At 38.0% G+C, this 27,137-nt stretch overlaps 1 protein-coding gene across 14 annotated transcripts in view; it reads right to left on the minus strand.

Moving 5' to 3' along the window:
* Positions 1-27,137, minus strand: part of Tenm3 (teneurin transmembrane protein 3) — a 2,741,632-nt gene that overhangs the window by 1,518,904 nt on the left and 1,195,591 nt on the right. For all 14 annotated transcript variants that reach the window (XM_060381770.1, XM_060381769.1, XM_060381766.1 and 11 more), the window contains one exon: positions 8,977-9,017. The gene's annotated coding sequence lies outside the window, so the exon portion shown is untranslated. The remainder of the gene's footprint in view (positions 1-8,976; positions 9,018-27,137) is intronic.

Raw genomic sequence — 27,137 nt, forward strand, 5'->3', positions numbered from 1 at the left:
ATCTAGTGAAACCATATCACAAGTATGAGGAAAATTTTAAAAAGGTTTTTCTAAGTTTTATGACATACAAATATTTTAGCAGAATGATCAGTATCCTCTGCTATATATGTCTTTTTAATTTGCAAATGTCACTCGTTGGAAGTGAGGCATAATAAAACTGAGCTTTTTTTCCCCCCGTAACAGTCAAATGCCTTCACTTTTTTTAAAAAATATTTCACTGCTGAAATGTGATCATCTAGTAAAACAAGAGCTATGGGGCAGAAAGAAATCTTTACATTTTGCAAATCATGCAGAAGCATGAATGGCTGCTGGGATCCCAGCAGCTTCACTAGGCATTTCTCATCCCTCTGATAATGTGACCTTCACATGACAGAATTGGATCAAAAATAATACATTTGATGGTCCTTGTAAAAGTAATGGAGCGACTGTCAAAAATAGCCAGCATAGCCATGAAACTTGAATGCATAGTAGGTGCTATGGGGGTAGAAGTGGGACCTTGTGTTTTTACGGCAATTCTTCTTTCTAATAAATGTTTAACTTGTAAAAAAGAAATTACTCGATTTTCCAGTTTCAAAGGATATCTAGAAAGAAAAAGAATTGGTCCAAGGAATTATTATAGTAGTTCAAAATGTACAGTGATAGCATGATAATACTGGTCCATGTGTAGTGAGACATTTATATTTAATTCAGTCATATATATTTATTGACTTGATAACCATGCAAAACATATACAAAGACATATGCTTTAGTGTGCTTTTATCTGAGTAAGAGCAAATTACAAGAGTTTGTTGATCATCCTCAGCTATCAGGGAAATGCAAATCAAAAGGAACCTGAGATTACTCCTTACACCCATCAAAATGGCTAAGAACAAAAGCTCAAGTGGAGAGGATGTGGAGAAAGGAGATGCCTCTTCCAGAAGGTGGGAAAGTAAAATTGTACAACCACTCTGGAAATCAATCTGGCGCTTTCTCAGACAGTTAGGAATAGTGCGACCATAAGTTCCAGCTATACTACTCCTGCCCAGAAGTATATATGCGAAAGATGCTCAAGTATACAACAAGGACTTTTGCTCAACCATGTTCACAGCAGCTTTATTAGTAATAGCCAGAAGCTTGAAACAACCCAGATGTCCACCAGTTGAGGAACGGAAACAGAAAGTGTGGTACATTTATACAATGGAATACTACTCAGCAATTAAAAGCAAGGAAATCATGAAATTTGCAGGCAAATTGTGGAAACCAGAGAATATCATCCTGAGTGAGGTATCCCAGATGCAGAAAGACACACATGGTATATCCTCAGTTATAAGTGGATATTAGACATGTAACATAGGGTAATCATACTAACATTTGTATACCTAAATAAGCTAAGCAAGAAGGAGGACCCTGGGTAAGATGCCCAATCTTCATTCAGAGGGGCAAATAGACATCAGAAGAAGGAGAAAATAAGGAACAGGAGAAGAGCCTACCACAGAGGGCCTCTGAAAGACACTACCCAGCAGGGTATGAAAGGAGATGCTGAGACACATAGTCAAATTTTGGGCAGAGTGTATGGAATCTTATGAAAGAAGGGGGACATGAAAGACCTGGAGGGGACAGGAGCTCCACAAGAACAGCAAAAGATCAAAAAAATCTGAGCACAGGGGTCTTTTCTGAGACTGATACTCCAAACAAGGACAATGCACAGATGTAGCCCCTGGCAACTCAGTGTCCAACTGGGTTCCCTGAGTAAGGGGAACAGGGACTGTCTCTGACAGGAACTCAGGGGCTGGCTCTTTGATCACCTGCCCCTGAGTGGTGAGCAGCCTTACCAGACCCCAGAAGAAGACTATGCAGTCATTCCTGATGAGACCTGATAGACTTGGGTCAGGGGGAAGGAGAGAAGGAGCTCCCCTATCAGTGGACTGAGCCGGGGGTGGGGAGCATAGGAGAAGATGGAGAGTGGGTGGGATTGGGAGGGGACAAGGAAGGGATACAAAGTGAATAAATTGTAATAAATAAATAAATAAATTTGAATTGCCTTGTTTTTAGTTGCTGAGTAGTATTCCTTTGTGTAAATGTACCACAATTTCTGTATCCATTCCTCTGTTGAGGGATATCTGGGTTGTTTCCAGATTCTGGCTGGAATAAAGCTGCTACAAACATGGTTGAGCAATGTCCTTGCTGTGTACTTGAGCATATTTTGGATATATGCCTAGGAGTGGTATAGTGGGATCTTGAGGAAGCACTATTCCTAATTGTCTGAGAAAGTGCCAGATTGTTTTCCAAAATGGTTGTACAAATTTACATTCCTACCAGTAATGGAAGAGGGTTTCCTTTTCTCCACATCCTCTCCAGCAGGTATTGTCAGGAAATCAAGAAATTTGCATGCAAATGGTGGGATCTAGAAAATTTGCATGCAAATGGTGAAGTATCCCAGAAGCAGAAAGACACACATGGTATATACTCACTTATAAGTGGATATTAGACATATAATATAGGATAAACATAATAAAATCTGTACACCTAAAGAGGCCAAGCAAGAAGTAGGACTCTGGTTAAGATTATCAATCCTCACTCAAAAAGACAATCAGGGTAGACACTGGAAGAAGGAGAAAACAGGAAACAGGACAGGAGCCTACCACAGAGGGTCTCTGAAAGACTAAGCAGCAGTGTATCAAAGCAGATGCTGAGACTCATAACCAAACTTTGGGCAGAGTGCAGGGAATCTTATTAAAGAAGAGGGAGATACTAAGACCTGGAAGGGACAGGAGCTCTACAAAGAGAGCAACAGAATTAAGAAATCTGGGCACATGGGTTTCTTTCTTTCTTTCTTTCTTTCTTTCTTTCTTTCTTTCTTTCTTTCTTTCTTTCTTTCTTTCTTTCTTTCTTTCTTTCTCTATCTCTCTTTCTTTCTTTTCTTTTCTTTCTCTCTTTCTTTCTCTTAAGATTAATTTATTTATTATTTATACAGTATCCTGCCTGCATGTGTGCCTGCATGCCAGAAGGGGGCACAAGATCTCAGTATAGATGGCTGTGAATCACCATTTGGTTGCTGGGAATTGAACTTAGGATCTTTGAAAAAGCAGTCAGTATTCTCAACCTTTGAGCCATCTTTCCAGCCCCACAGGGCTCTTTTCAGAGACTGATACTCCAATCAAGGACTATTCATGGATATAACTTAGAACCTCTGCACAGATGAAGCCCATGGCAGCTCAGTATCCAAGCAGGTTCCCTAGTAATGGGAACAGGGACTGTCTCAGACATGAACTCATTGACTGGCCCTTTCATCACCTCCCTCTGAGGAGGGCACAGCCTTGCCAGGCACAGAGGACAATGCAGCCAATCCTGATGAGACCTGATAGGCTAGGGTCAGATGGAAGGGGAAGAGGACCTCCTCTATCAGTGGACTTGGAGAGGAGATGAGAGAGGGAGGGATTGGGATTTTGAGAGAATAAGAGAGGGGGCTACAGATGAGATGTAAAAGGAATAAAATGTAGTTAATGCAAAAAACTGTGATAAAAATAAGAAAGTTTTACATAAAATGTTATAAGTGGAGCATGCCTAGACTTGATCCAGAAGGCCAGATTTCCATCTTTGATGAGGTCTGTATACAAGTTTGGCCCTTGACTGACTTCAATTGGGAGATTACACCCACCATGCCCAAAATTTATAAGATTGGTTCACTGTACAGAAACTGTGCAATCAGCCTATTTTAATGTGTGAGCCTGCTTTCCTTCTGTAGTCCTTGGTATGTGTCATGAAAAGCTTGCCTAGGTAAGCAACCTCCAATAAAAAGCCTGGGCTCAGGCTGGAGAGATGGCTCACAGGTTAAGATCATGGGCTGCTCTTCCAAAGGTCCTGAGTTCAATCCCAGAAACCACATGGCAGCTCACAACTATCTATAATGTGATCTGGTGCTCTCTTCTTGTGTGCATGCATACAGGCAGGCGGAGTATACATAATAAATAAATAATTATTTTAAAAAATAAAAGGAAAAGTAAAAAGCATGGGCACTGCATCTTTAAAATGCTCCTCTGGCCGACAACATTGCACACATTCCCAAGTACATAAATGAAGGGATTTTGTGGGTCCTGCATAATTATAGTGATGATAAGCTTAGGAAAAATATCCCGAGTGGCTTCTGCTCATTCACCTCACCTTTGACTAAATTCCGTGTGTACCTCTTTGCTGAAACAGATTATAACCACATTAGTGTAAGCTAAGTATCGTTGCTTTTAGTGGAGCACTGAGCCTTAAAGCTCTCTTGAGGTCCATGAAACACAGTTATTATAGGTCACAACCTATAGAAAAAAAAATGTTTCCAGCAAATAATCTTTCTGTTTCTTATTCAGCTCTATGCTTTTTACAATATCTTAGCATGGATTCTTAGTATATTCTCCCATTTGTTTATTCAATTGATTAGTCAAATATTATTTTGAGATAGGATTCGTATAGCCAAGGTTGTCCTCAAAGTGCCTGTAAGATAGAGGGTAGCCATTAGCTACTGATCCTTATGCTTCTAGTTCCTAAGTGCTGGGAATAGAATCCCATACCACTATTCCTACTTAATATGATGCTGAGCATAAAAAGCAGGGTTTGGTGTATGCTACTCAAACATTCTACCAAGGGAGCTATATGTCTAGCCGCTAAGCACAGTTTCTCACTTCAAGCTTCAACCCTAGCCCCATGGTTACTCATAGAGAAACATGATGTTTTCAGAGAACATAATCTACAGGAGGATAATATTTTACCCCTAGAATGTCCCATAGAAACCATATTCTAAGTGTCCTATCCTTACTTGATCAAGAATTGTACCTCTTTCTTGCCAAAATAAAGTTTATATATAGATTTCTATTTTTTCTTCCAAATCCCCAATTTTTTCTAGTACTGCTTCTAATACATTTCATCTCTTTTTCAAACATAGTACCTTCCTCCTATATCCTCAAGACACCAAAAGTTCTTTTACTCAAACACAACAAAGTAACATAAAAAGAAAACAATTTTCCTAGTAAGGGATCAGGGGCTGTCTCTAACATATACTCAGTGGCTGACTCTTTGACCACCTCCTTTTTTGGGGGGTGGGGGGTTAGCCTTGCTGGGCGATAGAGAAAGAAGGAGCAGCCAGTCCTGATGAGACCTGATAGGCTAGGGTCAAAAAGTAGGACCTCCCCAATCAGTGGACTAGGGGAAAGGGATACGAGGAGAAGAGGGAGGGAGGTTGGGACTGGGAGGAGATGAGGGAGGAGGCTGCAGCCACTTTATGTACAAAGTGAATAAATAGTAATAATAAATCAATAAAAAACTATTCATCAATCATGGATTGCTGCAGCCATGAATCATCTGAAGGAATGGGCGGGCATGGGAGCGTTAGCAGGCCTTCTGGTGTTGGTCTCCTTGGTTTGCCTGTGGTATATATGCAAGATTAGAGTCTCACAACAGTGTGATGCAGCCATGATCATTCAGGCCTTTACAGCCATTGAAGCAGGACATTCGCCCCAAGTATGGTTGGATACCATAAAAAGCTAAAATGTTACGCTCAGGATGCGAGGCTAAGCACTGCACTCAGGGTCAGCCGCTTTGGACCCAGAGAAGAGCATGTCTGGTTGCATGCGGGTTGATGCCCCACGTCCCGCCTCTAAGAAAAAGGTATCAGTCGGGTCTGATGCTCTTTGGGTGGATGACACCTAAATGAACATCGGTACAAAGTCCCAATTTATTTCTAATATCAGAGATCAGACCTCTACTCTTGCCTGATGTGTCTAAAACATAAAGGGGGAACTGTAGAGAGCTGCGGAATGCTGTGCCTTAAAGATGAAGCTGGTTTCCGCCTTCCACCTTCCCGATGGTGAGTGCTCTCTGTCACGAACAATTCCACATTTGGCTAAGGCTGAGGATCTGGCTTGCTTCCATGTATGTGGACCTATCTGCATTGCCCACGTGGCACGCCTGGGTTGGCTACCCAGAGGCTATTTAAGCTGTGGGCTTAAATTTCATCTCTTTTTCAAACATAGTACCTTCCCCCTATATCCTCAAGACACCTGGCTTTCCCCAGGGTCCGAGGATTGTTCAAGGTTCCTGAATAAACTGCATTGAAAAAAAAAAAATATTCATCAGATACCAAACAGCAACTATTCTGAAAAATTGGTTTCTACTCATTTCTCATTTACTTAAAACAGATGTATCTCTTGGTTACACCACATGATTTAACTTATATCTTTTTGTTTGTTTGTTTGTTTTTATTTTTTGAGACAGAGTTTCTTTGTGTAGCCTTTGCTGTCCTGGAACTCACAATATAGACTTGGCTGACCTCAAATTCAGAGATCTGTCCACCTGCCTCTACATCCCAAGTGCTGGGATTAAAGGGGTGTGCCACCACTGCCCAGCAACTTTAACTATTTAACTGGCAATTTAAGTGGCCATTCTTATCCTAGCCAAGTGTTTGATTACACAGATAACCTGTGGTTTGAAGGGTAATATTTAATTTTTCTTACAGTACTGAAAGTACAGTTTGGGGAATAATCACATTCTTAATAAGAGGTGAGCTTCATTTTTTTTTAATATAATAAATGTGAGAATGATCTGATTCCTGAGAAAGAATGAGGAGGATGTGACAACATACAGGGACTAAAGCAGATGCATTCTGAATACTTAACTGATGAGCATAATTTAAATGCTTTTAGAAGTAAAAAAGAGATAGGCATGGTTTACAGAGAGAGAGGAGTCAATGAGAAGTGTGTGCTATTGAGAGATTATTGTGTCATGTCATAACTGGTATATCTGCATATAATTCTGTTGCAATGAACCATAATAACAATGAGGAAAAAAATCAATGAACATAGTTTCCATTGGTACATTTTAGCTTTGGGAACTTGGAGTAGGTTTGTTAACAGGGTAAGAAGAGTTCAGGCATTTCAGGGGTTGATGCTAAAAGCACAAACCTGTCACGAGACAGTATTACTGAAGACAAAGCGTTCTTGATATTTTTGCAAAGCATTCAAAAGTACCTTTCTCACAGAAGGCACTAAATAGGAACTCGGAGTATATTTGGTTCAGTCGGTTAGTTAGCATAGCCCTCCATGGAGCAGATCCTTTCTGGTGGATCTCACAAACCTACAGTCTGTGATTCCAGGCAGTAAATTCATTAAAACCAGGAAATTGCTTAATTAGTGTAAAGTGAGAAACATTTCTAAAAATAAACCTCTTAACTACATGAATCCCAAACAAATTTATCACAATCAGAACTGTCACAGTACACCTATAATGACTAGCAAATTAATTCAAGATAATAACATGTCAAGTAGTGTTTCTTAACTTTTATTTTTGCCCTTCTAAAAATGAACGTGCTGTTTTAAAGGGTGTTGAATTTTCACCCAGCCTTACTGCTTCCAGTTATTCTGCCCTGAGAATATGAGACTTATTTCTATGTGCTTTGTCGTCTCCTACATTTTGTAGTAAAATGTCTATAGACACAAATGAGGATGTACATGATATGGATGTTCTATTGTGTTTTAGGAGCTCAATATAAGCTCTGGACGGATTGCAATGTGTTCACGTTACACAAGCTCAATGCTTTCACTTTAAAGCATATATAAAGCTGTGAGTTTGTGCTTTAGTATGATTTGTTTGGTCAGAAAGAAAAATCAAACTTTATTAATGTAATAAATATAATGAAATGCGTTAATCCTTTGGACATAATTTCTGGCTTAAAGTTAAAAGACATGTGAACCGTGAAATAAATGATTTTTATTATAAAGGAGTGTAACAACTAAGATTCTCAGTTCTCCATTCATAGCCATGTCACCTTTCAAAATGACACATTCTCTGATGTTGTACGTAAATAATTTCTGCTGTGGCAAATAAATAGAACCAGGAAATGCAGGCTCAAGTTACTGCTGACTCATAGGAATAGAATATCTCAAAAACTAAGCTGCATGGATGCACATACACTCAACGTATTCAACTTGCAGTATGTCAGAATTAGAGATAATTGTTCCTTGGTTGAAACCTATTTTTTTTTCTAATCTTCAAAATACTAATTCTGCCGGGCATGTTGGTTCAGGGAGGCAGAGGCAGGGGCAGGGGCAGGCAGATCTCTGTGAGTCCAAGACAATCTATGTCTACAGTGTGAGGCCAGAACAGCCAAGGCTACACAGAGAAACTCTGATTCAACAAACCAAAAAGCAAACAAAGAAACAAACACACAAAATTAATTGAGCTTCTTTCATGAGAAATCTTAGAGGAAAACTATGGATATCGTGAGTTCATCCTATTCTCAGAAACGTTTCCATTTCATTCCATTCCCAGAAATGTTTTGTGAGAGGGGTTAATATCTAAAGGACAGCAGTAGGCAGTACCCACACCAACAGTTAGTATACATAAATACTTGGTTAAATACACTCACGCTGCATTTACAGGATAAATTATCCTCCAACTTTACAGTAGCATGTGCGTCCTTTCAAGTATATATGATAAAGGTCCATTGAATAAACACAAAATGTAATGTAAGTTCATTCCCATCATTTAAATAATTTTGATACAATGGTCTCTAAAGAGTGTATGTTAACAATTACCAAAATATGACTGATGTCTGTAAAGTATATATATATATATATATATATATATATATATATACTTATATATATATATGTGTGTGTGTGTGTGTGTGTGTGTGTTAATCACTTAGTGAAGAAAGACATTTTGTATGTTCAGTATAATTAACAGATGAAAACATTGTCTCCAACAATTTAAAGTTTTCTAGTATAATTTAACTGTTAGTTTATAATTATACTATGAATTAAAATTATATCATTTTGGAATTTGATTGTCACAGAATTCATGGAGGGTTAATTTATTAATAAAACATCTGTATGTTGAATGTGTAAAATTCAAAAAAAGCAAAAATTCTCATCAACTTTAAGACATTAAGGTAAAATAGATTTTAAAATACTTATTGTTAATATAGAAGTAAACATAAATAAGAGGATTAATACTTACAGGAACTCTAGACTTCAGAAGCACTTAATTCCATCACCAACCTGAAAATTAAAACACCAACAAACCTAAGATTTTTTTTTTAATCAGGTCAGCTAATTGTACAAGATAGCATTAATGTAACAATATAATCTTTATATGGTTATATACTTGTATAACACTGAGTAATAGCAAATAATAATAAAAGCAAGACTTAGGGTTTTTAAAGATTTAACTGGAGATTATCATAAGTAGTCTGTCTGTGTGAGTACATGTGCTTTGGTGCAAATGTGCGCATGTGCATCTGGAGGTCAAAGATAAACTCCAGTCATTTTTTTATGCATTACTTTGAGCCTTATTTTTTGAGGTAGGACTTCTCGCTGAAACTGGAACCCAACAATCCATCCAGACTGGCCTCTCACCAAGCCTCAGGGATCCTGTCTCTGGCATCCTAGCTCTGAGATTCTAGATGCAGTCCTCTATGCCTGGCTTTTTACAAGTTTGTTGGAGACACAGACTCTTATAAGTCATGACTGCACAGCAAGCATTTATACACTGGGACATCTCCTCAGCCTCCTTGTTTACAGATTTACTACTCTGACATACACCAAACAAGTCAAGCTGCCAATCCAGTTGCATTACCTGCTGAGAAACATGACTAGTAGTCAGTGTGACAGCGACTCATAGAACAGTGTAGGATTGTATTCTTAACCGGCATCAGAGACTCAGTTAAGATCCCAGCAAAAAAATGGTGTCATTGTAATATTCCAACTAGTTTTTACAAGTCATCGGCTCTAGATGCTAATACAGGGCATCTACAGCCCGCAAGCAGTGGCCAGTGATGGAACATGTGTAGCCTGGTTTGCAGAAAGCCCCTCGGGTGTCTCCCTGATGTAAGCTCTGCTCTTTTGACATTCTACCCAGATGCTCTGATTTTTGCTTCAGTGACTCACAACTCAATACGAATGTCTCCAAGCACGAGTGAAAGGAGCTGTGGGTGGGGGACAGTTGGGTGACAACGAACCTGTCACCTGCACCAATCTCTCATCTGAGAACTGCTGTGAGGACAGTGCCGTGGTCTTGATTGGTCACTCAGGTGGCCAAATGGGACACATGGATGTAGGTGATTCTCTTGTTATTGCTCTATATTATAATGCCTTTGTATGTAAGATTTTTAAAAAGTCATTGTCAAAATGGATAATCTTCCAGGGTATTATCTGACATGCAAATATGTGGTTAGATATTTATAAAATAAGACACCCTTTGGTTGACCTACAGGTATTACTAGAAAGTTTGTTGTGCTTTGTTAAGTTTCTTGTCGACATTATCCATGCAAGTATTACAGATCTTCAGTGTAAGAGGAGTCTTCCAACACTAAGATGGGTTTTAAATGGAGAGGAGCTTTTATGCAAGCTGTATATCAAGATACTTGACAGGCTTAAGTCATACAATTGTAAAGTTAAATAACAGAAGGGAGAGACACTGAGAGGCAAAGTGAAGACAGAAAATTCACGTTTTCAGATTAGATCTATGAGGAGGAGAGTCATCTGAGGAGAGAGGCATAAAATCCTCTGTACTTAACAGAACCTGAAGAGAAATTGATTTGAAAAAAAAAAAAAGAGGAGCATAATCACGGCATTGAATAGCACATTGTGCGATGAGCCCGATTCTTGGAAATGCTGATTTGAAGGTGGGACCAATAACATAGAGACTGACACACACCGTAATTGCTGCAGAAATAGAGCTACTGCAAAGCCCTGAGAGTAGTTGGTTTGGTACAGTCTCAGAAGGTGGATTGAGTATTAACATCCAGGGAAGAGATGAGCTTAGGAGTCTAAGGAATATACAGAATAGATAAAATTACGAGAAATCACTGACAGCCGTGGAAACATGTTTTTGTTCAGAGTGAGTGTCAGTGCTAGAGTTGGATGATACTATGATAGCCTATCTGTGCAGCATGGAACCTGGATGTTGTCAGAGTCTGTAAAAATGTTCACTCTAATATCTCTAACTAAAAGAAAGGCTAAGTGAAAAAAAAAAAACCCTCCAATTTCAGACAGTTTGAAGACATCACAAAAGTCAGGAAACAGTGCCGATTAATTAATGGTGTATGCTTTATAAACACGACGCATGAAGTCAACAGGTCTCTCACTTTTGGGGCCACTTTGTACAATGAAAGAGTTGCTCTCACTGGTTAGAGAGCACACAGATCCTCAGTATCATCTCTGTGTTTGAATTCAGATGAAGACTGCTGGCATGTGCAGTACAGATGATCACTACAGTACAGAAGATGGCACAGTGAGGTGCCCAAGCCCGTACTCAGTTCACAGGCTAGAGCATCACCATCCCTGATGCCACGTGCCTCTTCATTTCCTCTAGGCACCAGCACAGCTCCTCCTCATTCTACATCTCACTCTGTTCCTTGTGCTTAGTAGGGGTTGTGACTGGTTTATGTCTGCTACTCGCATCATGCAGTCACCACAGAAAATAGAAGCTTTTACCAGTGTGGCCTCTGGTTTTGCATGTGAAGACAATTACTGTACTGATTTGGTATCTTCTTCCACTTTCTCACTGACTCAAAATTTCTAGCCTACTTCTCTATTTTATATATCTATATATCTATAGTTATCCCTATCTATCTATCTATCTATCTATCTATCTATCTATCTATCTATCTATCTATCTATCTATCTATCTTTGTCCCGGCCAGTTTCTTAAACCATGCATCACAAGACATATGAAATAGCTTATGTATTATGTTCAGTATACATAATCAAACACCACACATACATATGGATATTCATATATATATATATGCATGATGTAAAGTAACCAAAGATTACACGTCGAACTATATTTTTCTAATACATTTTAAAAGATTTTATTTATTTTTTAGTGTGAGTGTGTGTGTGTGTGTGTGTGTGTGTGTGTGTGTATTTTCCTGAATGCATAGCCATGCACCATATGAATGCACTGTCCATGAAGGCTGGAAGAGGGTGACAGATCTCATACAACTAAAGTTACAGATCATTGTAATCTGTCATGTGGTGCTGGAAAACACTGAGCCATCTCCCCAGCTCCCCAAAACTGTATTATTCTAGAATGAGGCCTTTGGAAATTAGCCTATTTAAGTTTACCTTCTGTTGAGAATTGTTTTATGTAACCTTTAGCCACATAAGAATCAATTCAAGTGGGAACATTTGTGTAATAGAGAAAAGCGCAAAATCTATCTTGGGTCTATTGTTTGTCTCAATTGCTTAGATGGTTTCCGTTTTTTGAAATTAGCAGAAATGTGTCTGGCCCCTGCCAAATGCAGCACTGACAAACAGGAAGACCTGAATGAAGGAAGCTACCAAACTGAGGAACACAGAATCCATCAGTGGCAGCACATTCTGTGGACGTTATGCTGCTGTCAGGACTCTCAATTTTAGGTCCTCGAAACCCATTTGCACTAATCTTTGATTGACTATTACTAGGCTTAGATTATAGGCTACACAGCTACACCCCTGCACTTGGCCTTTGTAAGCCTTCTCTGAACTTCCAATTCAGATTTGTTTCCACCTTTGAATGGGCTTAGGTGAAAGGACTTGCTCATTTCTTCTTTGTTTATATTATGAGTTTTATAAATAACTTGCGAATAAAAGAATTTTCTTATGGAAATATTACAAAAGGACCAAATACCACAAGAATGACACACACTTACAATGATTCAGTAGAAATAAATGTCAGCATATATGAGCTTATACATTCATTGCTCAAACCAAAGGTATAGAGTTAAGAGAAAGGACAAGTCATTGTAATTTACAGTACTTTGTTCATTTATTCATGAATCCATTCATTTGGTACAAATATAAACTGTCTGGCATTCTTCTTGATGCTGTGAATGACAAAGTGGAAAGGATCTCACAGTGCACGGATTTCAGTTAAAGAAGTGCATATTGGTACATTAGAGAGCAGTACATTTTAGGATGAAAATAATTCAAGGGAGGATAATAGAAATAGTTGGGGAGAAGTTTCAAGTTCAAGGAGACAATCTAGAGATCTACTAGAGATCTAGCCACCACTGGGAAGGCAACGATTGATTAAAACTGTAAAAGTGAGAGAATGATTTGTATGAGTAAATGCAGTAGGAATTCACAGAGGCTGGAAACTGGGTGTGAAGAGTCTATTAAAAACCAGCATAAAGCTATAAGGCTTCTGAGTGAACAAAAGACAGGGAGCAGTGGATGTTAAGTTATGAGAGATCAGGCCTGGCCTCAATTACACTTATGGGTCAAAGTAAGAATGGTGTCTCCTAGTCATAACCAGAAAAATAGCTTTAATCAGAAAAGGGGAATGATCTGAAACCAGTTTGGCATGATCACCATGGATGGCATTTTGAGGGTAAAACTGGGGTAGGATAGATGGAGGAAGAATGCCAATCATAAGGCTGTTTCATTTTTCCAGCAAGGAAATGTTGGCTGTCACCAGAGAGCATGAGAGTCTTACAGATGTGTAGTTGATACTTCGTTGACTGTCTGGATATAGGATAAGAGAAAAAAGCAGAGTCAAAATAGTCTACTCAATTAATGAACTAGAAAGGTTGAGACATGTTTTGACTGTGTTGGGTTAGAACTAGAAATGAGTGGTGAGTAATTAGTATCTTTTAGAGTTTTGCCTCAGATAAGATGATTTTTAGTCTTTATAGATAAGCAACATTATTCCCCAAGCCTCCTTGAGAATGCAATATGGCTGAAAGCCTGCACACAAACAGAAAAATGGACGGTTGTATTGTGTAGGAATAGCAGACTTCTCCCAGATAGTTGTAGACTTTATGTTCTTTCTTAATTTTAGGTTATTGGGATACAATTTTGTATGTGGGTCTTAGACTATGTGCCAAATTATAGAGCCTTTGTTTATTTAAGTCCCTAAATGATATAGAGGGGAGAAAACATCATGATATTTTATTCCTTCACAAAAAAATTGGACTTGAAAATATAAAAATAGAACAAGAAAGCATAATTTAAGAGTATACCCTACAACAGTCTAGTGTACACTACCTGATAATTTTTAGATCCATGAAGATATTCTTGGTAAAACCATCTTTTTAATTTGCATAACTAGAATAAGAATATAATTGAGGTTTTAAAGAACAAAATGAAGATAAAACGAAGTATAAAATATCTGGGTTGGTCAATTTGGAATATAGACACCAAAAAAAAGTACACTAGAAGAAATATCAAAACAAATAGATTGGTAAATTACCATGATAAAGGCATGTGAAGTGCTCAGGCGTGACCATGGATGACAGATGACTGAGTTATGCCTGTGAGAGGAGGACATGGCTTCCTCTGACACTTAGATTTAACAAGAGAAGGAGGAAAAAACAGCTCACAGGTGGGATGCAGGTGAGGGAATAGGTGATTTGATGGGACACTTATAAATTCTTTTCTGATTTTTCCAGTTTTGCTGTGCATTGGAAAATAAGTTCAGCTATGGTTGTTGGAGAAATAAAACTTGCACTGGACCTTTTCATGCTTTAGGTTAATATAAACAGAAAAAAGAAAGTACTCATTGGAATAAAAAATAAAAGTAAAGACAAAAAGACCAAGTGAACATGAACTGATACTTCTCAATGCATGAGACTAAACAACATATTTTCTTATTCTAATTTCATTGTCTCAAGTATTTTGTCACAGTGATGAACCATTAGAACAAGAAGATATATAAAATGTAGACAAGCTATAAAAAGTCCTTGAAGTCCAGTGACTTTCCCAGTTGGAACTACAAAAGAAGAGTTCAGGGATCAAAGTATCTGTCTTCTGCCCTTACCTCTGTCATTAAGCCTTGATTTCTTAGAAATTGGTGGGGTTTGAATAGGGTCAAAGTCACTTTTAGTTAAAATGAGAAAAAAATAAATAATCTAGTAGTATTGCTTAATTAAGTCAATGATAATAGGAAGTATTGTGGCCTTTGAGTAGTGTATTGTATGTAAAATTGATTCTTGTTAGATTCTGTCTGGAAGGCTTTTGCTGATGCTTTCTTTCATTCCTATGTGAAAGCATTCTCTAGATTCTACATAGTCAATGTTGTTGGGAATAAAAAATTTCCAGATTTAGCATATCTAATTCCTCAAATTTAGGAGACAGCAGATATGTGACTCCCATTGGCTCTTTTGTGGATTGTTGTTCTTGCTATAGTTATTTTATGTAGACTTAAATCAAGCAGGATGTGAGGATACATGCCGGGATTTTGGTCAAACTATTGGAAATACGATTTCCATTTCTGTTGGTGTTGAGCTGAAAGAAACATAAGGGAGATTTCAGCATCATCATATTACCACCCAGGAAATGGCTTGTCTGAGAACCATGCTTAAGGCAAAAGGAGAAGGAAGATATTTGATTTTTGATGCGATCTTTGAACACCTGCAAACCGCAGGTGTACCTGAATTCTCCTTTTACAAAAGCTTCAGAAGAAACCACACTGTCTTATTTTAAAAATTTTGCTTCAAACATTTTTTTCACACAGAAATTTGTCACTGTTGCTATGGAAAATTTGAGTTAGTTAACAAGGAAAACACTGCCTTGATAATGAATCTCATGGTGCATTTCTAGCTAAGAGAGCCATGATGGAAGATCTGAGCTCGATGACAGTCATCACGCACAGGGTGACCTGGGTCTCCTGAGAGCAGCAGCTGCAGGATTGTGAAGTGGTTACATTGGGGAAGAAGTATGGGCACAAATTAATGTTTGGATACAGGATGAATCAGAGCTGGCCTCGAGCCTTGCACCTAGCCAGTTGGGAAATATATCCAAAGGGAGGTGGATTATGCTATGAGGAAAAATGCCCAGGTGGCCAAGTAAGGGATAACCAGGGACACCCAGGAGAGTTGGAGGGGTACTTCTGAGCGACACTGTTCCACACCTGCCATGTGTAGAAGAAAATCATTCTTAACTCCTTTGGGGATTCATTAAAGAGACACAGAATGATTTTGTGAGGCTCTTAGTAAATTCTTTAAGAGAGGAAAAATATGTATGGCAAGAAACTTTCAGTTTAGTATTCCTCTATTTTCTCTTTCTTTTTAAAAAGTTGTCATGAAAATGACTTGTTGTCTGAAAAATCTTCAATAGAGAAATGTCCTTTGCTTTATCTCTCAGGTGTGAAACCCTGAGATGTGAGGAAGTTTCCTTTTATCTGAGGTTCCTTATCTTTCTTCTGGGCAAAGAACCATTTGTGATAATACCAGCACTTTCTATGTTTTCCTTTGAGGTTCTTCTCATAGATGGGTTTTTTGATGCATTTCTTATATATCCCCTCTATCAAGTTGATAATTATATGTTTCCATATGTCCAGAAAATTTTATAAGCACTAGTCTCTTTTTCTATTAGGTATCACATCTACCTCAAAATGGTGTGACTTATAGTTAGACTGGTGATAGATATGTGGATTGAAATCCTTGTTTCCAGAACCATAGTTGGGGATCATTTGGAACTATGACTGATAGAGAAATGTCTAATTATAGCTCCCTTCAGGACCCCAAAAACTGTGTTCGTAGTTGTGGTTCTCAAAATACATACATCCAACTCGCAGTAGAAGGTACCAGGCTGAACACTGACTTCTACCGTGTATTCATCTTACTTCCACTTGGACTTCACAGATCTTTTTATGGTAAACTTATCCAGAAGTCTATGAGACAACATTACATCAATGAAATATAATGCAGAACTTTCACACCATATTTTGGATGTAACAGTTCACAAAATATCATATCCCTGTGTATAAAGGCATAAGTCATCTGACAAATGCTATGTTAGTAATCTGAGTTATCATCCTTCACTTGGGTATGTTGTTCTTTTCCTCGTTCATCATCACCTAGTCATTCCAAGCAGAGAAATCAATTTCCCTCTCTCATCCTTTTTGTCCTCCTAAATTTAATGTGGGTATCTCTTAAAGTAGGCCTCTTTCTCAGCAGTTGTTACTCAGTGCTGCTTTATAAAGACCTGTAGGATCAGTACTGCTATTAGGAACAAAGAAGGTTCTATCATTCGTAAGGTCACTGGCAATTTGAATGCACTCTGTGATGATATAGGAATAGAAAGTTTCATTTATATATAATTTAAAAGCACACAATGCTGCCCTGGCCTGTTTCCAATTTACCACAGGTAAACTGATTCTAATTTACACAGAGACCTAAGAATCTCTGCAATGTTTTCTAGTTACTTCTAGTCCCGGTAAATCCAGAACCACCTCATCTGCTTCCTGTTGAAACATCTCTGTGGGATCCTATTTTTTTCCTGAGGCCTACTTCTCATCAAGTATGTGTTCCAGAATTCTTCATCCTTTTGTGATCTCCTCCCCAAGTGAGACAGTTGTTATAAACACAGACCAGCCCCCTTTATGGAAAACATTATATAGCTCTGTATCAAGTGTTTTATTTCTTCTCTTGCCTTCATTCAACTAATCAATGACCATAATTCCTATCTCCTATCTTATAATATTCTCTGTATTTCCAAGAAGACATAAGGACATCTTTCAGAATGTTGATGACCTGTAATGTGGACTAAATTCACCTCATTCTACCAACTTCTTTGGTAATATTTCTGTCAACTCCTCTTCCTCTTTCTGTCAGAAGGAGGGGTGGAAAGGACTCTGTTTTTGATATTGCTTATTTGGCTCAAAACATGGAAGAAAATTTAAGAAAGATGAACTCAACTTGTACAAGAACATGTAAATGCCCAGTGTGATGGCACTCAGGGAATTATATTTTCTCAGTGAGCAGTGATGACTCTGGGCAGTTCTTAGGACTAGGGGAGAGTCTGGACAAGAATGACATAAAACTTTGCTGAAATTCTTTTGTGATAAGATTTAGGTCTTTATGGATGCTTCATTAAACTATGGTCTCTTGAAAAGATTTCATTCCCTGAACCTCCACAACCAAATTGATGGCTCTTACTAGTTTTCAAAGGTAGAGGAATCACCAGGAATTTGGTATAGGAGAGGAAGGAGACTTCTAGAGGAGGAGGAGACAGAAACCATCGTGCTCCGAAAGAAAAGAAAGGTAAGAAAAAATTGGACAGAATTAGGTAAATGTTGTGGAGAGAAAGGAAACTCGATAGTCAATGACAGCATCGTAATCATAGTCTCTGCTGCTTGTGTTACCGGAAATAAATAAAAAAGAAGCAATTTATTTTGACTGAGTTGACATACTGTCAAAAAGAATCATTTAAAGATAGACAAGAACATTCTATTATGTAGACACTTCAGTACATAAAACACATTTGAGGTTGACTAAAATTAGACTATTTGCCCTATGACATGTGTCTCAAAATACTCGAAACACATTCACCACAGTTCTGCATTTATCAATACTTATTGAGAATAAATTTGATCATTAAAAGTATGATGATATAGCCTGTTTGATAACCTTTACTGTAAGTGTCAACATAGTATCAGGTTCTCATTAGCCTAAGAGTAAAGAAAAGCTTTTCTATGGCAAAACATAGTTTTCATTTTCCTATGTGTATGATTCTCCTATTCCCTATGTAGTCCTTTAATAAAGGTAAAAGGTATTTTATGTTGATACAGTCATGATTATCAAAGGAAAAAACTTTAAATTTTGTTAGCTCTATTAACCTGAGAGATGAATTTGTTAGAATATAATTTATTTTATTTATTTATCTATCTATTTATTTATTTATTTTTTAGGATAAGAGAAATGTCATGCCGGAAGATGTTTTACTATGGGAGATCCTGCTGTAATGAGCAGTAAAATAGTAGCTACACTTTCTAGCCTGATGCCAATGTCACATAAGGTAGAGTAATTTTGGAAGCGGCAATCTCAGTTGACAAAAATGTCCCTATCAGGTTGGCCTGTGGGCAATGCTGTAATGCCTTTTCTTGATTGATGATTGATGTGGGAGGGACTGTCTCACTTATGAGCTGTGCCATCCCTGGTCTGGTTGTGCTGGATGCTATAAGAAAGCAGGCTGAATAAGCCATGAGGAACAGGCCTGTCAGAGAACTCATCTGTGGTCTGTGTGCATCAGTTCTTATCACTGTATTCCTTCCTTTACTTCCCTCGGTGATGGAGTGTGATCTGAGACTTGTAAACTGAAATAAACCCTTTCCTCACCAAGGGTGCTCTTTCTCATGGTGTTTTGTCACACCAGTAGAAACCCCGACTAAGACAATACCCAAGTATAAGAGTCATTTGTGACTTGAAGAAGATCACTTAATTTTAATGAACACTTTTTTCTATATTAACAACCTGTGAATTAGCTTTATACCTACGACCTGAGAGGGGTTTTATGAAGTTTATCAAGGTAATATTTATAAACTCCACACAAATCCCAAGCTGAAAGACAAAATGTCAAGTAATATTACTTGTCTAAAAATGAGACCTTTTATAAGCCTTAATTATAATTTTAAATTCCCTTACATTAAGGAATCAATCAAATATAATGAGCAGCCACTATTTGTACATTTTAAGCTCTTTGGGGCCAAACAAATAGAATCACTCATTTCTTCTATTTCCCATATCATATGACTATTAAAATCATATTATAATGGCTGTATTCTACACAGTGTAAGTAGTGGGGACAACAATATTATTACTAGTCTTTCATAGCACTCATAACTCTATTATTTTTAGTGAATTGTTAAGAAAGAGGAAGTTACCCTTCATGGCTTATTAATAGAGTTCAGGACAAAACATTAAGCAATGTAGAATCAGCTTTGAGGATCTTTAAAGAGGGCAATATCTGAAATAGGAAGAGAGTTAAAGAGGATGTAAAAGAATCATTAACCACTAAGGAGGTGGAGATTTACAGATATTGACAGTGATATTAGTAATCTGTCATTTGTTTTCTGATTTTCTTATTATTTCTGACCACTCACAGTGTGTTGGGCTAATGCTCACAATAACTAAGAAAATACCTGAGTGTTTCCAAGAGGCAGGTACTTCCTATGCTTAAAATAGAGGACTCTCCCTATGGTAAAGTGAAATCAACTTGCTGAAGAGGCAGTGGTATCTGGGTGAAAACACTAGGTGTTACAGTGTGTTTAAAAGAGAAAACAGGTATGAACCCAGAGTGTTTAAGAGAGAAAATGGGTATTAATATCAGTTGTACCAAAGCCATCTACAACCTGCCCTTGGTTCAACCCTTGTGAATGGCATCTGGTGCCCACCGAGGATTCTTCAGGCAGTAGGTAAGGACATGCTTTTGGGTGTTCTCCCCAAATGCTTAAAGCAAGGAGATTTTACTTATGTTCCTAAGTAATTCTTTCTAAATGGATTTTATAGTAATTGAATCACACTTTAACTGCACTAAAGGATCTTGCTACTTAAAAGAATTATGCGGTTATTTCTATTGCAAATTGGATAATGGTAACCCCAGATTTCTCCTTTATAAACATTTCTATAGGTTGAAATTACTTAGCTCTCAGTTCCTCTTTATAATAGTGTCTAATAGCTCTACACAAATACATGTGTTAACTAATTTCCTAAAAATAAATTGAAGTCATCCTGTGCTCTCTCATTCAAATCTCATCCATTCTCTCAGCAAATCCAGTTGGTCACTCCTTTGAATTCTATCCTAAATCTGTTTCTTACCACACACCAACCCTAAGACTTCTCAACGTATCTACTACAATAGCATATTGGCGGGTTTCACTTGAAGACCATGCCTCAGAGATTATTTTGATCACTGCTAAGGTTACTCATCCCAGTGAAGATCTTCTCAGAGTTCCTCTTACATTATCACTACAATAGAGGGTTGTTACTGCCTTCAAGGCTTCACCTACCTCACCTTGTCTCTATTTCTCCTAAGCCCTGCTTTCTTTCTGTTTATTGTTAGTGATTGTGCACCCCAATCATGCCTCCAACTTTATATCTAGGCACAGATGATTTCCATGTGTTTGCATTGCTTACATCTTTGGTTTTATTTTTTTCCCTGTGTTCAAATATCACCTATTTTGGGAAAACAAACACCAAAGATAATTCTAAAAGTTAAACATATTAGGGTCTACCTGCATCATAACTTTTATTTACTTCCAAGTCATTTTTCGTGTGTTTCCTCTCTGTCATCCTAAGGCAGGAGTTGGTCTCCAGTATGATATTTGAAGCAAGCAAATAAATACATGCATAGAATACACACCCAATTCATATTTGTTTGATGAATAAATGAGTGTGTATAAGATTATCCACATTGCATCAGACCTCAACTTGAAAACTTAAAATTTAAACTCAATCCTCCCTCTCCCTGTGTGTGTTTGTGTTTGTGTCTGAAGGAGAGAGAGACAGAGACAGAGAGAGACAGAGAGGGGCAACAGAGAGAGAAGCAGAGAAAGAGAGAGAGAGCAAGAAAGAGAAAGAGAGAGATTGCAAACCAGAGCATTTGCACAAGCCAGTTAAGTCTTGTGTGACTGAGCTACTTAGAGAGCCTTCCTTTAGTTTCTAAGAAGAATAAGATCAGTGAAAGCATGGTCACGTGGAAAAGGGTGAGAGGCAGTAGCAAACACTGAAATCTTGAGACCAAGTAGGCATACTGTGTATGTGTGTGTGTGTGTGTGTGTGTGTGTGTGTGTTTGGGGTGGGGTCTTCACAGTGTTTCTCTGGAAAGTTTCAACTGATTTAAGAAAGTACTATTTTCATTTTTCTACATGTAGTCATACAGTTAGACCAGCACCATCTGTTGAAGATGCTGTCTTTTTCCATTGTATAGTTTTGTCTTCTGTGTAAAAAAATCAACTATCCATAGGTGTGTGGATTTACTTAGGGTCTTCGATTTCATTCCATTGATCCAGTAGTCTGTTTCAATGTCAGGACTATGCAATTTTTTTTATTACTGTTGCTATATAATACAGCTTGAGATCAGGGATGGAGATACCTCCAGAAGATCTGTTATTCTATATCATTGTTTTAGCTATTCTGGGTTTTTTGTTTTACCATATGAAACTGAGAATTGTTCTTTCAAGTTATGTAAAAATTATGTTGGTATTTTGGGAATTGCATTAAATCCATAGATTACTTTTGGTAGAGTGGCAGTTTTCACTATATTAATCCTACCGATCCATGAGCTTGGGGATATTTTCATCTTCTGATATCTTCTTCTATTTCTATCTTCAGAGATTTAAAGTTATTTTTTAAATTTATTTATCTTTTCATAAATAACAGTTTATTCACTTTGTCTCCTCACTGTAGCCCCCTCCCTCATCTCCTCCCATGCCCTTCCTCAAGTCCACTAATGGAGGAAGTCCTCATCCACTTCCCTCTGACACTAGCCTATCAGGTCTCATCAGGAATGGCTGCATTGTTTTCCTCTGTGGCCTGGTAAGGCTGTTCCCCTATCAGGGGGAGGTGATCAAAGGGTCAATCACTGAGTTCATGTCAGAGACAGTTCCTGTTCCCTTTACTAGGGAACCCACTTGGAGACTGAGAATTGAAGTTATTTTTATTCAGGTCTTTCACTTGGTTGGTTAGAGTCACACCAAGGTACTTTATGTTATTTGTAGTCATTTTGGAAATGCAAATCAAAACAAACCTGAGAATATGCTGCACAACCATCAGATGGCTAAGCTAAAACACTCAAGGGATGAACCATGCTAGAGAGGATGTGGAGAAAGGGAACCCTTCTCCATTACTGGTAGGAATGTAAACTTGTACAACCACTTTGGAAAGGAATATTGTGCTTTCTCTGTAGACATATATCCAGAATATATCTCTCTCCTAGACATATATCCAAAATATGCTCAAGTATATCACAAGGACATTTGCTCAACTATGTCCATAGCAGGTTTGTTGGTTGAATCCAGAATTTGGAAACACTCTAGATGTCCCTCAGCCCATGAATGGATATGGAAATTATGGTATATTTACCCAATGGAATACTACTCAGCAATTAAAAACGAGGAAATCATGAAATTTGCAGGCAAATGGTGGAAACTAGAAAAGATCATCCTGAGTGAGAAAACAGAGAATCAGAAAGATATATATGGTATATATCACTCATAAGTGGCTATTAGACATATAATATAGGATAAACATACTAAAATCTATAGAACTAAAGAAGTTAAATATATACCATTGCTAGGCATATATCCAAAATATGTTCAAGTATACATCAAGGACATTTGCACAACCATGTTTGTAGCAGATTAATTCGTAATAGCCAGAATCTAGAAACAACCCAGATGTCCCTCAACGGAAGAGTGGATGAAGAAATTATGGTACATTTACACAATGGAATACCACTCAGCAATTAAAAACAAGGGAATCATGAAACTTGCAGGCAAATGGTGGGAACTAGAATAGATCATCCTGAGTGAGGTATTCCAGATGCAGAAACACACCATGGTATATACTCACTCAGAAGTGGATATTAGACATATAATATAGGATAAACATACAAAAATATGTACACCTAAAGAAGCTAAACAAGAAGGAAGACCCTGGGTAAGATGCTCAAACCACATTCAGAAAGGCAAGTAGGATAGACATAGGAAGAGGGAGAAAACAGGGAATAGGACAGGAGCCTACCACAGGGGGCCTCTGAAAGACTCTACCCAGCAGGGTATCAAAGGAGATGCTGAGACACATAGCCAAACTTTGGGCAGAATGTAGGGAATCTTATGAAAGAAGTGGGAGATGAAAGAAATAGAGGGGACAGGAGATCCACAAGCAAAGCAACAGAACCAAAAAATCTGAGTTCAGAGGTCTTTTCTGAGACTGGTACTCCAACCAAGGACCGTTCATGGAAATAAACTAGAACCCCTGCACAAATGTAGTCCATGGCAGCCCAGTCTCCAAATGGATTCCCTAGTAAGAGGAACAGGGGCTCTCTCTGACATGAAATCAATGGCTCGCTCTTTGATCACCTTCCCCCTGAGGAAGGAGCAGCCTTACCAAGCCACAGAGGAAGACAATATAGCTGGTTCTGATGTGGCCTGTTAGGCTAGGGTCAGATGGAAGGGGAGAAGGACCTCCTCTATCAGTGGACTGGGGAAGGGACATGGGAGGAGAAGAGGGAGGGGAGATGGTATTGGGAGGGAATGAAGGAGGGGGCTACAGCAGGGACACATAATGAATAAATTGTAATAAATTAGAAAGAAAGAAGGAAGGAAGGAAAGAAGAAAGTTCTAAAGTACTCTCTGAATGCATTACTTTAAAAAATGAAAGAAGAAAGAAAGAAAGAAAAAAGAAAGAAAGAAAGAAAGAAAGAAAGAAAGAAAGAAAGAAAGAAAGAAAATCAGAGATTGCCTGCTTTTCAATTCTGCTATGCTGTAATTCCAAGATTTCTATGTTTTAGCTACTGAAGTTAAGACAAGTCTCTCTTTCACACAGGCCTTTTTTGTAAAGTTCCCTGCTTCTGGTACCCTGGAGATAGGAGCTAGAAATACTAGTGGCCCTCCAGCAGATCTCAATGGCCTCTAAGTTGCCCAGGGAAAAAGCCTGAGCTCAAAATGGTGAAGGTCTAGCCATTTAGTGCTTTATAGACCATGGCCTATTGCACATGGGAGCAACAAGGCAGGAGGTAGTGACTTTGGAGCTCAGATGCAATGTGCTGAATTCCTTTCCTTCCAAGCAGTAGCCAAAATCCCCTCCATTCGTCCTTCTCCATGGCTGTGGATGTCTTCCAAGGCTGAACAATTGCTTAACTGAAATAATGGAATGAAGTTGTAAAAAGCCAGGCACAACTTTTAAACTGAAACCATATTTAATTCAGGACCAGTCTTTTGACAGGAATCATTAAGAGATTATTTTTACTCCTGATGCCTCCCTGCCAAACAGTGCAGTTATTAATAATGCTGTATACTTTCCAAATAAAATTTTGACAACTTTGTTTTTAAAAAAAAAAAAAAACTTAGAAATGTTGCTGGTGCTAATGTTTGAACGGAGATTTTAAAATAACCTTAAAGATGTAGTTTTTACTAAGTGCCTGGGTGAAGTTTCACTCAAAAATTCTTCAAGTGCCTTATAGTTTATTAATTAACATACAATCTCTCTCTCACTCTCTCTGTCTCTTTCTGTCCCCTACCACAGAATTTTACATGGCAGTCCAGCTGGCTTGGCACTCACTTTTTATCTTAGGCTGGCCTAGGAATCCAGTCTCTTCACCCTTGTTTCCCTCCTGAATATTGGGATTACCATCTTGCTTCTATTACTGCCTCTACTATTTATCTTTGCTTTTCTGTGTTGATAAATATCCATATGCTCATGCTGTGGCATTAAATCTGGCTATGAGAGGGTGTCAAAGGTAAATAATTTTTTCATAGTGTCTGTCAAAAATAAGAGACAGACTATATTGTCTATAATTATCCAGTGCCCAATGACCAACTTCATATTTGGAAGTGGGAGCATATCAATGTAGCAATGGTATCTACCCTTGTCTGATAGCTTCTTTATAAATTACTTCTATGCATGTGATACACCACTTGCAGCCTTTGTTGATAGAGAAGGGCATCAAGGGTCAGGGAGTTTAAATATTTAAGCCATAGATATTAATTTAATATCTGGGTCTAGGCTGGGTCTAGGCTGCAAATGGTCTATCCATTCTTCTCTATGCTCAATCTTCCTTTCTGGCCCCTGTGTTTCTGGTTCTGATTTTCCTAACACTGTTGTGTCTGTTTTATGTACTTTTGAAACTGAGTGTGTAGTGTAAACCCTAGTCTGATTTTACAACTCATTTAAAATTGACTTTAAATTTCGATATTAGAACACTGAAAGATTAAAGTCTTTCTTTTTATTTTTTTATTAAAATTTATTCACTTTGAATCTCAACTGGATCCCCCTTCCTCCTCTCCTCCCAATTCCACCCTCTGTCCTTGTTCTCCCCCTATGCCCCTCCCCTTGTCCACTGATAGGGAGGTCAGATAGCATTAACATTTAAAAGAGTTATCTGAGAGACTGAGACAAGAATTGTCTAAGTATTTAAGTATGTCTAAATTCTTTTCATAATAAAGTAAAGTCTTTTTGAAAGCATTGCTCATTTGAGTAACTCTCACCATAGTGCCAAGAAAAGAAGAGTGGATATTTGGACACATTAAGCAAACATACTTAGAAACACTAACTTAAAGAATAATAGTCTAGAATTGTGTTGTCCAAAACAGCAGAAATCTGTGCAGGTTATAAGCATTTGGAATGTGGCCCAGGACAAGTGAGACATACTATGAATGTAAAATCCAGCAAATTTTGAAGACTTCATCAAAAAGAACACAGCTGGATACTGGAACATGTGTCTCCAGTCCCAGCACTTGGATGGTAGAGGCAGGATACTATTATACTTTTGAGACTTGTCTGAGCCTCAGTGTGTGACTCTGTCCCTGAAAACAAATACAACAGAAGACTAGAAAATATTTCACTAATAAAGTTTATCCTGATAATATCTTGAAATAATATTCTAGGTATTTTGACTTAGGTAAGGCCTACTGTTGGTTCTTTAAAAATAAACAGATGTAACTACTAGAGAAATTTAATTTACATTTACATTACTATAGCAGGGCCCTGCGCTAGAGAATATCATCAATATCTAACTTGATTTTTGTCCTTGTTGGAAGAAGACAGGCTTATGTATGGGAATCAGTGGCCAGTGGCAGCGCATGTCTGTTTAAATGATTGGTTAAAGAACGTAATGCTTTTGGATAGAAAAAAAAAAAAAAAAAAACTAGGGAAATCGGTGTGGTTCTTAGTGCCAGAGAAAATGTGATCTTAAAGGTTATGACTGTCTGGTTGAAACAGGCGAAGAAGGCGCTTACACAGTGAAAAGAAGAGGAAAGGTAGAGCAACGTAAAAATGACACGTGTGCTTCCTCTGAGTTCAGGAAAGATAATGACTGATCAGGAAGTACAGACTTTTTCTGATTTCCTCATCAGATCTATATTAATCGTATGTTGTCAAGTAAAACACAAATTTTAGAAAGCCATGTGATACAGCTTCTGCTCCCTAAAGAAAATGTTTGTTAGCCACAAATGGTTGTTTTATGATTGTTTCTCCCCTCCAAGTTCAATTTACCCTTTTATTTCTACCAAATCACCCTGTATGAAACAGCTTTGCAAATCATTACGGACTCGCAGTGTTACATGGCTCATTGCCCCGTGCATTTGTCAAAAATTCTGTGAGTCGAAAGATAACCTAAGGACATAAAAAAATTAACACATGTAAATTAATCACTCATTCTGGTCTCAGTTATGAAATCAATATGAAAAATACA

The sequence above is a fragment of the Meriones unguiculatus genome, chromosome 4 (genome assembly GCF_030254825.1).
Source record: "Meriones unguiculatus strain TT.TT164.6M chromosome 4, Bangor_MerUng_6.1, whole genome shotgun sequence".
Lineage (NCBI taxonomy): Eukaryota > Metazoa > Chordata > Mammalia > Rodentia > Muridae > Meriones > Meriones unguiculatus.